The sequence below is a fragment of the Dama dama genome, chromosome 5 (assembly GCF_033118175.1).
Source record: "Dama dama isolate Ldn47 chromosome 5, ASM3311817v1, whole genome shotgun sequence".
Lineage (NCBI taxonomy): Eukaryota > Metazoa > Chordata > Mammalia > Artiodactyla > Cervidae > Dama > Dama dama.
Genome location: NC_083685.1, coordinates 51,611,334 through 51,621,650, shown reverse-complemented (window position 1 = coordinate 51,621,650; position 10,317 = coordinate 51,611,334). Strand labels below are relative to the sequence as shown.

The 10,317-nt window shown below is 38.3% G+C and overlaps 1 non-coding gene across 1 annotated transcript; it reads left to right on the top strand.

The window, feature by feature from the left end:
* The first annotated feature begins 1,840 nt into the window (after window positions 1-1,840).
* On the top strand, window positions 1,841-1,912 carry TRNAC-GCA (transfer RNA cysteine (anticodon GCA)). Its single transcript has one exon. It is a non-coding gene; the product is annotated as a tRNA-Cys (tRNA).
* Window positions 1,913-10,317: the final 8,405 nt, after the last annotated feature.

Below are 10,317 nucleotides of genomic sequence, written 5' to 3'. Positions count from 1 at the left end.
AGCTTTCTTTATAGTCCAAATTTCACATCCATACATGACCACTGGAAAAACCATAGCCTTGACTAGAATGGACATTTGTTGACAAAGTAATGTCTCTGCTTTTTAATATGCTATCTAGGTTGGTATAAATTTCCATCCAAGGAGTAAGCGTCCTTTAATTTCATGGCTGCAGTCACCATCTGCAGTGATTTTGGAGCCCCCAAAAATAAAGTCTGACACTGTTTCCACTGTCTCCCCATCTATTTCCCATGAGGTGATGGGACCAGATGCCATGATCTTAGTTTTCTGAATGTTAAGCTTTAAGCCAACTTTTTCACTCTCCTCTTTCACTTTCATCAAGAGGCTTTTTAGTTCCTCTTTACTTCCTGCCATAAGGGTGGTGTCATCTGCATATTTGAGGTTATTGATATTTCTCTCGGCAATCTTGATTCCAGCTTGTGCTTCCTCCAGCCCAGTGTTTCTCATGATGTACTCTGCATATAAGTTAAATAAGCAGGGTGAAAATATACAGCCTTGACGTTCTCCTTTTCCTATTTGGAACCAGTCTGTTGTTCTATGTCCAGTTCTAATTATTGCTTCCTGACCTGCATACAGGTTTCTCAAGAGGCAGGTCAGGTGGTCTGGTATTCCCATCTCTTTCAGAGTTTTCCACAGTTTATTGTGCTCCACACAGTCAAAGGCTTTGGCATAGTCAGTTGATTTATAATATTGTGAGTTTTAGGTGTACTGCAAAGTGATTCAGTTATGCATAGTTTTTCATATTAATTTCCATTGTAGTTATTTACAAAATTAAAAATAATTATTGGAGTCTAGTTGGTTTAAAATATTGTGGTAGCTTCAGGTGTACAACAAAGTGAGTCAGTTATATATTATATATAAACAATCTATTATATATTAATATATAATATATATTAACACATTAATTATATGTTAAATAATATAAATTATAATTATAGGGATATAAATTAATATATTAATTTCATAATATTTAATGATTAATAATGGTTATATAGATTATATATAATTATATATAGAATCTATTATATATATATATCTATATATATCTTTATATCTATCTTTATATATATATCTTTATATATATATATATCTTTATGTATATATATATATATCTCTCCTGGAGAAGGCAATGGCAGCCCACTCCAGTGTTCTTGCCTGGAGAATCCCAGGGACGGCAGAGCCTGGTGGGCTGCCGTCTATGGGGTCACACAGAGCTGGACACGACTGAAGCGACTTAGCAGCAGCAGCAGCAGCAGCAGCATATATATCTCCACTCCTTTTAAAATTCTTTTTCCATATAGGCCATTACAGAGTGTTGAATAGAGTTCCCTGTGCATATAGTAGGTCCTTATTAATTATCTATTTTATATTTAACAGTGTGGAAAGGGTACAAATGAACTTGTCTACAAAACAGAAATAGAGTTATAGATGTGGAAAACAAACTTATAGTTACAAGGCATAAGAGGGGGAGGGGTAAATTGAGAGATTAAGAATGTTTGCTTTCGACTGTCTTTCTGTTCCTTCTGCTCTTGCCAGACTAACATACTATTTATTTTTGTTATTGGTGTGACTAGAAGTTTCTTCCAATTTTGTCTCTTTAATCACCTGTGGGCCAGGATAAAAAGTAAGTGGTGGTACACAGAATATGGGAAAAAATATGGGTACTGAGTTAAGGTATATGAGACATACTTGACATATGAAATACTTGAGTTTCAGTGTTTGGAATTTGCTTTGTATCTTTTGTCCTCTTTCTGTTTTACTTTCTCATTCTTGTCTGTGTTTAGAATAGTAGGTACCTGGGTTTTTGCGAAGTGGCCAGGCTTCCCTGGTGGCTTAGATGGTAAAGCGTCTGCCTGCAGTGCAGGAGACCCAGGTTCAATCCCTGGGTTGGGAAGATCCCCTGGAGAAGGAAATGGCAACCCACTCCAGTACTCTTGCCTGGAAAATTCCATGGACTGAGGAGCCTGGTGGGCTACAGTCCATACAGTCACAAAGAGTTGGACACGACTGAGCAACTTCACTTTCACTGTTCTGTATCACTGTCCCTTTGAGAACTGTCTTTTCACTGTCACTGTTGTTCGTAGCTCTTTTATAGAACTCTTGTTTCTGTCTTGCATTAGAGTTAAGTGTCTGTCTGATGTAAGCTACATGTTCAGTAAATATTTGTGGAATAAACCAATGTTCCTCCTATTTTATGTCATATTAAATTGTGAACTTTGAGATTTGTCTGTGCTTCCACCCAGCACCATGTATATGTTCAAAGTTTGCCAAGTGACTGAGTACAGTTTTTAAACTACACAATGTTGTTGGTAATAAAGAACTCCTGAGGATTCTGAAACATCTTTTTATTACAGAACTTGATTACTAGGGGTAGAAACATATAGCAGAGAGGAATCCATGGGGAACATGATAAATGAGAGTTTACAGTAAAATAAATGTTAAATGCTTATTAAATTCTGTTTTATATTCTAGAAATGTGTTTCACTTTTTCTTGGGTCAAAGAATGATTGGGAATGTGTGATTGATTGAGGCTGAAGATACTGAGGAACAGAAGGAGCCTGAACTTAAAGGGAGTGTGAAGAGGAAGTGGATTTGCCAGGTGGAACCATCCTAGGACAGGATAGACTCCAGGTCCAGAAAAGGTTGCTTTTGATGTCATTCTTTCTTAATTGTTAGGAAGTCAGAGAGCTGTCACAAATCATTTTTTTAATATCTGTGTAATTACTGTTTTCAGAAGTAACATCTATTAGTTTCCTGAAGTTGCTGTAATAAATGATCACAGGTGGCTTACAACGACTTAAGGTTATTATCTTATGATCTGCAGGTTACAAGAGTACTACAGGTTTCAGTGGGCTACAAATCAGGATGTTGGCAGGCCTACAGTCCTTTCTGTGGTCTCTTGGGACAAATGTATTTCCTTGTCCTTTCTAGTTTCTCAGTGCTGCCTGTGTTCCTTGTCTTGTGGCCTCCTCCTGTTTTCTAAGCCAGCAACGGAGGGTCAATTCTTTCTCACATTGTGTCATTCAGACACTAAGTCTTCTGTCTTTCATGCCCCCATTTAAGGGAGTCTTGTGATTACATTGGTCTCCTCTAGCTAGTCCAGGATAATACCCTTATTTTAAGGTCAGCTGATTAGCAACCTTAATTCCATTTTACCACATAACCTAACAGATGGGTTCTGGGAATTAGGATGTGGACATTGTTGTTGTTGTTTAGTTGCTAAATTGTGTCTGACTCTTTTGTGACCCCATGGACTGCAGCCCACCAGGCTCATCTGAAATGAAATAAGAAAAGAAAATTAGTGGTGAATTGAGATACAGAACTTAAGAATCATGTTTTCCATACATCATCCAGGTCTCTTTCCATGGTATGTGGAAAGAATGAGTTACTTATCCACAGGCTTGATTCAAATAGAAGGAATGAATTGTGGTACAGATAATAGCTAATGTAATGCCAGACCTCTTTCAGGAACTGTGGAGATTTCAGATCGATATGTAGTCAAAGAGTACATGGTGATGACTTTCTGAAACCTTGATCAATAAGTACACATCACCAAGATCAGAATTTATTTAAAATTACGAACAGCTTGGAAGACTGCCAATGCCTGAGTAATAACTCCAGGCCGTCCAAATCCATGCCAGCTTCCTCCGTTTATATAAATTGTTGGAATCTCTCATGCCTGACCTCTCTGATGTATCAGCTTTGTTATGTCAGTTTAGATATAGGTAAATTTCCTATGGGCATTTATTAGCTTTATTAAAAAAGAGGCAATTGTCCAAAGGCCTCTAGGCATATGCACCCAAAATATAAAATAAAAGAATGAAATTAAATACACAGGCTGCCAAACAACTCATAAAAACAGTCAGGCCGGTTTAGCCTACTGAGCCTGTCAGACTGGCAGGCTCAGGCTTGTGTTTTACCCCTGAAGGTTCACATGCTCTTCTACTGTTTGGTTGGATGGAGAAATAAATTGCTAAGGCAAAGGCTATCAGCAACTGTGTTCGGGGGATTCAGATCTGGAGTCCTTTATTAGAAGTAGGATGGCTGATTTTAATATATTTGAATGAGCCAGTGAATGGGAGAAACCCTCACAGGAAATCTCTGTCTTTATTACAACACACCTACCCAACATTCTCTGACTTCCTTTACCAGTTTGATTGATGGCTTTCAAGCCCCAGAATTCTTCACCTTGTCACTTCCACAAAGCCCAACATTATTCCCTATCTGCCTTCTAACTAAAACAATTATTCAGAAACCTTATTGCTCTAATCAGTGATTTTCCACCCATAGCAATTCTGCCTCCTAGGGGACATTTGGGATCACCTGGAGACATTTTTGGTGTCATGGCAATGAAAGGAGGGAAGCTTTGGCTTCCAGTCGATAGAGGCCAGTGAGCATGGTAGCATTTCTATGATTTTCACTACTTTTGTCAAATCCACATACAACCTGCATTGTTTTTTGCATAGTGTTTTCCCCAAATGGAACTCACTCTGAAAAAATTAAGTATATTTATTTTAAGTTGAAATGTTGTATTATTATCATAAACAGAACAACAATCATAGCTTTCATAAAAGTTAAGCCATTGTAAAAAAAGTACATTCAATAAAGACAAACAGTATCATTAAATTATACATTGTTACCTGATGGCTGCTGTCTTTTTGATGAAATGAGAAAGTAGAAGTTTTAGAGAAGTGCTAAAGAGAAGCACCAAATTTAAATAAAGTTAAATGAAATGAGTTGATGGACTGAAAAGAGAATAGCTCTCTCATCCTGCACTTCATTGGTATTTAAGTCTGTGTCTTATATTCATTTAATACTGAAAACCGTCTTCCCAACTGATTAAAGTTATCGTGAACACGTCTCACATTTTGTGAAACACTGAATTATGTTATTCCTCATGTATATAGTCTTCTGCCTGGATTCTTGTTTTTCTGTTAGTTTGCTATAGATTTGAACCACTGCTCTGGGCCCATTTTTTAGGGTGTGGATTTTCAAATGGTGCACCCAGATAATGGCTACCTATAACTGGGGCTGTTCTCTGAATCCAAAAAAATCAGAGTAATCTTAAATTGCAAAATAAAAACCTGGAGCCTATTATTGCCAACCAGTGGCAAATCCCCTCATGGAGCTTTATTGCCCACTCCCAGCCCATTACAAAGGCCATTTAAAATGAACTTGTAATTCTTTCTGTAGTATTAAAGTGACTCTGCTTCAGAATGCTTATTAGAGTAATTATTCTGGGTCATAATATTCTAAAGAAAAGGACTACATTCTTTGATATTAGCTGATTGCTCATTAAATGTTCCAGTGCTTGAGGATGAGTCAGTATCATTATTCACAATCTCTACTTTTGGTTCTAATTTTTATCATGTGAATCAGTTTACAGGTAACATCATTTTTGTGAACTGCAGTACATACTGCAGGGGTTTTATATCTTTACTGTTTTCTGGCTGGAGGACCTGCGGCAAAATAAGTGAGATGGCATCCTGGCTGCCTTGGCAAAAGGATGGAAAATGGCAACGGGCATGCACGTAGAGCTTTTGAGTTCCTACTTGCTGCCTGGTGCTTTAAGTCAGAACCTCTCATCCAGGAGACTGACATTATGAGAATTTCCCCCTCGGGGAAAACCAGTTAGTGTTTCACGTTAAAAGGTAACTGTACTGCGTTATGAAAACAGTCTGGGCTTGGCTAAATTATTTTCTCTCTGGAATTGGTTTCTATACCTATAATTATCTTCAAGCACCACCAAAAAAGCCCTCCAATCTTTACCTCATGTTGTTCTTCCTTTGGGGCATGGGCTCTGGACCCATCCAACTTTTCTACCAAGCTATAATTAGTAATAATTCCTCCCTCATTCTGAAGGGAGTAGAGGCAGCATGGTGCGGCTGCAGGGCCAGATAATGAGGGTTACAGAAGTTCTCCCTGAATTATATCACCATGGTCCTAAGCCAGCAGAATGCTGCCGCTGTCACAGAGCATCAGCCTCAACAACCCAGCAGCCTCTGCCTTGGTGACAGGTCCAAACCAGGGAGAGACACATGCTACCATGTTTTATTTCTCCTCCCTTTGACTAAAAAAGCCATCTCCTTAAAAGAGCATGCACAGTACTGCTCTGTTCTGTAGCTCCAAGATTTTGCCAGGTGTGGAAAAAGGTATTTCCAAATTTCCTTCAGTGTAGGATTTGGTATTGCATTATTGATTCATTTTACCAGTGAGATTCAGGCCCACTAAAAGATACATGATTTTAGAATGAGATGAACAGAACAAGATCTCACTCACTGGAGAGTTTATTATTTTACTCTTAATGTGAACCATCATGTATGTTACTCCAAATGCTTATTACAATCTCTTTTTGTGAGAAGTCGACAGTATGAAATAATTTTCCCAACAGTAAAAATTATATATGAAAGGGCACAAATGCTCCATGTTTTTGTTCTTACAGAAAACAGACTTCTCTTCCAGGCACTTGTTCTGTTTCTATTTGTTCTAAAAGGATCCTGAATAAAATGGTTTTGCCTTTAGATTTAGAGGAGGTCCCGCCTGACATGAGCTCAGATAAAAGAAAAGCATTTATGTATAATCTCTAGCAGATAGTGAAACTGGTTTTTATATAGAGTCATAAATTTTACTGCTGGGAAGGACCTTAAGGAACATTTAGTTCAACCCCTTGTGGGTGGTAAATGGAGGTAACTGTGATACCTTTAAGATTGAAGAGAAAGTTACTTTCTGAGAAGAAACTTAGGGAAAACAAAACAACCAACCAAAGCGTGGAAAGGTGATCAGTCATTTATAGAAGCAGTTGATTGAAAGACATAACCTGTAAAAGACCAGTCCCCAAACCCAATTCTGAAGACTTGGTATTACATGAGGTTTGCATGACTTCCCCTTCATGGATCACAGCTTTGTGGCGAAGGGGCTTATGGAACTCAATGAAGCTATGAGCCATGCCATGCAGGGCCACCCAAGATGGACAGGTCATAGTGGAGAGTTCTCACAAAACGTGGTCCACTGGAGGAGGGAATGGCAAACCGATCCAGAATTCTTGCTGTGAGAACCCCATGAACAGTATGAAAAGGCAAAAAGACATGACACTGGAAGAAGAGCCCCCCCCCAGGTTGGAAGGTGTCCAGTATGCTACTGGGGAAGAGCAGAAGGCAATTACTAATAGCTCCAGAAACAGTGAAGCAGCTGGGCCAAAGCAGAAATGATGCTCAGTTGTGGATATGTCTGGTGGTAAAAGTAAAGTCCAATCCTATAAAGAACAATATTGCATAGGAACCTGGAATGTTAGGTCCATGAGTCAAGGTAAATTGGATGTGTTCAAGCAGGAGATAGAAAGAGTGAATATTGGCATTACAGGAAGCAGTGAAATAAAATGGATAAGAACAGGTGAATTTACTTCAGATGACCATTGTATGTACTGCTGTGGGCAATAATCCCTTAGAAGGAATGAAATAGCCCTCATGGTTAACAAGAGTCTAAAATGTAGTACTTGGTGACAATTTCAAAAACAACAGAACGATTGCCATTCATTTCCAAGGCAAGCCATTCAACATCATAGTAATCCAAGTCTATGTCCCAACCACTAATACCAAAGAAACTGAAGTTGAATAGTTCTTCAATGAAGACCTACAAGACACTCTAGAACTAACACCAGAAAAAGATGTCTTTTTCATCATAGGGGATTGGAGTGCAAACATAGGAAGTCAAGAGATACCTGAAGTAACAGGCAAGTTTGGCCTTGGAGTGAAAAATTTAGCAGGATGAAGGTTAACAGTTTTCTCAAGAGAACACACTGATCATAGCAAACAGCCTATATCCACAACAGAAGAGATGACTCTATCCATGGATCACCAGATGGTCAATACCGAAGTCAGACTGATTATATTCTATGCAGCTGAAGATGGAGAAGCTCTATGCAGTCAGCAAAAACAAGACCTGGAGCTTACCGTGGCTCAGATCATCAGCTCTTCATTTCAAAATTCAGGATTGAATTGAAGAAACTAGGGAAAACTTCTAGGCCATTCTGATATGACCTAAACCAAATCCTTTGTGATTATGCACTGGATTAGATTGAATGAATAGATTCAAGATATTAGATCTGGTAAACAGAGTGCCTGAAGAACTATGGAACGAGGTTTGCAGCACTGTACTGGAGGTGGTAACCAAAGCCATCCCAAATAAAAACAAATGTAAGAAGGTAAAGTGGTTGTCTGAGGAGGTTTTACACATAGCTGAGGAAAGAAGAGAAGCAAAAAGCAAAGGAGAAAGGGAAAGATAAACTCAGCTGAATGCAGAGTTCCAGAGAATAGCAAGGAGTGATAAGAAAGTCTTAAGTGAACAATGAAAAAAAAAAAAAAAAAAAAAAAAAAGAGGAAAACAATAGAATGGGAAAGACTAGAGATTTCTTCAAGAAAATTGGAGAGATCAAGGGAACATTTCATGCAAAAAACGGGCGCAATTAAAGACAGAAATGGCAAGGACCTAACAGAAGCAGAAGAAATTAAAAAGAGGTGGCAAGAGTACACAGAAGAACTATACAGAAAGTGTCTTACTGATTTGGATAACCATGATGTTGTGTTCACTCATCTACAACATGACATTCTGCAGTGTGAAGTCAAATGGACCTTAGGAAGCATTACGGCAAACAAGACTAATGGAGGGGATGGGATTCCAGTTGAGCTATTTCAAACCCTAAAAGGTGGTGCTGTTAAAGTGCTGCACTCAATATATCAGCAAATTTGAAAAATTCAGCAGTGGTCACAGGACTGGAGAAGGTCACTTTTCATTCCAATCCCAAAGAAGGGCAGTGCCAAAGAAAGTACAAACTACCATACAGTTGCGGAGTTCCTGGTAGCTCAGCTGGTAGAGAATCTGCCTGCAATGCTGGAGATCCTGGTTCAATTCCTGGATTGGGAAGATCCACTGGAGAAGGGATAGGCTACCCACTCCAGTATTCTTGGGCTTCCCTGATGGCTCAGGTGGTAAAGAATCCACCTGCATGAACATAGATGCAAAAATCCTTAATAAAATTCTAGCAAACAGAATCCAACAACATATTAAAAAAATCATACACCATGACCAGGTGGGCTTTATCCCAGGAATGCAAGGATTCTTTAATATCTGCAAATCAATCAATGTAATGCACCACATTAACAAATTGAAAGATAAAAACCATATGATTATCTCAATAGATGCAGAGAAAACCTTTGACAAAATTCAACACCCATTTATGATGAAAACTTTCCAGAAAGCAGGAATAGAAGGAACATACCTCAACATTATAAAAGCTATATATGACAAACCCACAGCAAGCATTACCCTCAATGGTGAAACATTGAAAGCATTTCCCCTGAAATCAGGAACAAGACAAGGGTGCCCACTCTCACCACTACTATTCAACATAGTTTTGGAAGTGTTGGCCACAGCAATCAAAGCAGAAAAAGAAGTAAAAGGAATCCAGATAGGAAAAGAAGAAGTGAAGCTCTCGCTGTTTGCAGATGACATGATCCTCTACATAGAAAACCCTAAAGACTCTACCAGAAAATTACTAGAGCTAATCAACAAATATAATAAAGTTGCAGGATATAAAATTAACACACAAAAATCCCTTGCATTCCTATACACTAACAATGAGAAAACAGAAAGAGAAATTAAGGAAACAATACCATTCACCTTTGCAACAAAAAGAATAAAATACTTAGGAGTATATCTACCTAAAGAAACAAAAGATCTATACATAGAAAACTATAAAACACTGATGAAAGAAATCAAAGAGGACACAAACAGATGGCGAAACATACCGTGTTCATGGATTGGAAGAATCAATATTGTCAAAATGGCTATACTACCCAAAGCAATCTATAGATTCAGTGCAATCCCTATCAAGCTACCAACAGTATTTTTCACAGAACTAGACCAAAGAATTTCACAATTTGTATGGAAATACAAAAAACCTCGAATAGCCAAAGTAATCTTGAGAAAGAAGAATGGAACGGGAGGAATCAACCTGCCTGACTTCAGACTCTACTACAAAGCCACAGTCATCAAGACAGTATGGTACTGGCACAAAGACAGAAATATAGATCAATGGAACAGAATAGAAAGCCCAGAGATAAATCCATGAACCTATGGACGCCTTATCTTCGACAAAGGAGGCAAGGATATACAATGGAAAAAAGACAACCTCTTTAACAAGTGGTGCTGGGAAAACTGGTCAACCACTTGTAAAAGAATGAAACTAGGATACTTTCTAACACCATACACAAAAATAAACTCAAAATGGATTAAAGATCTAAA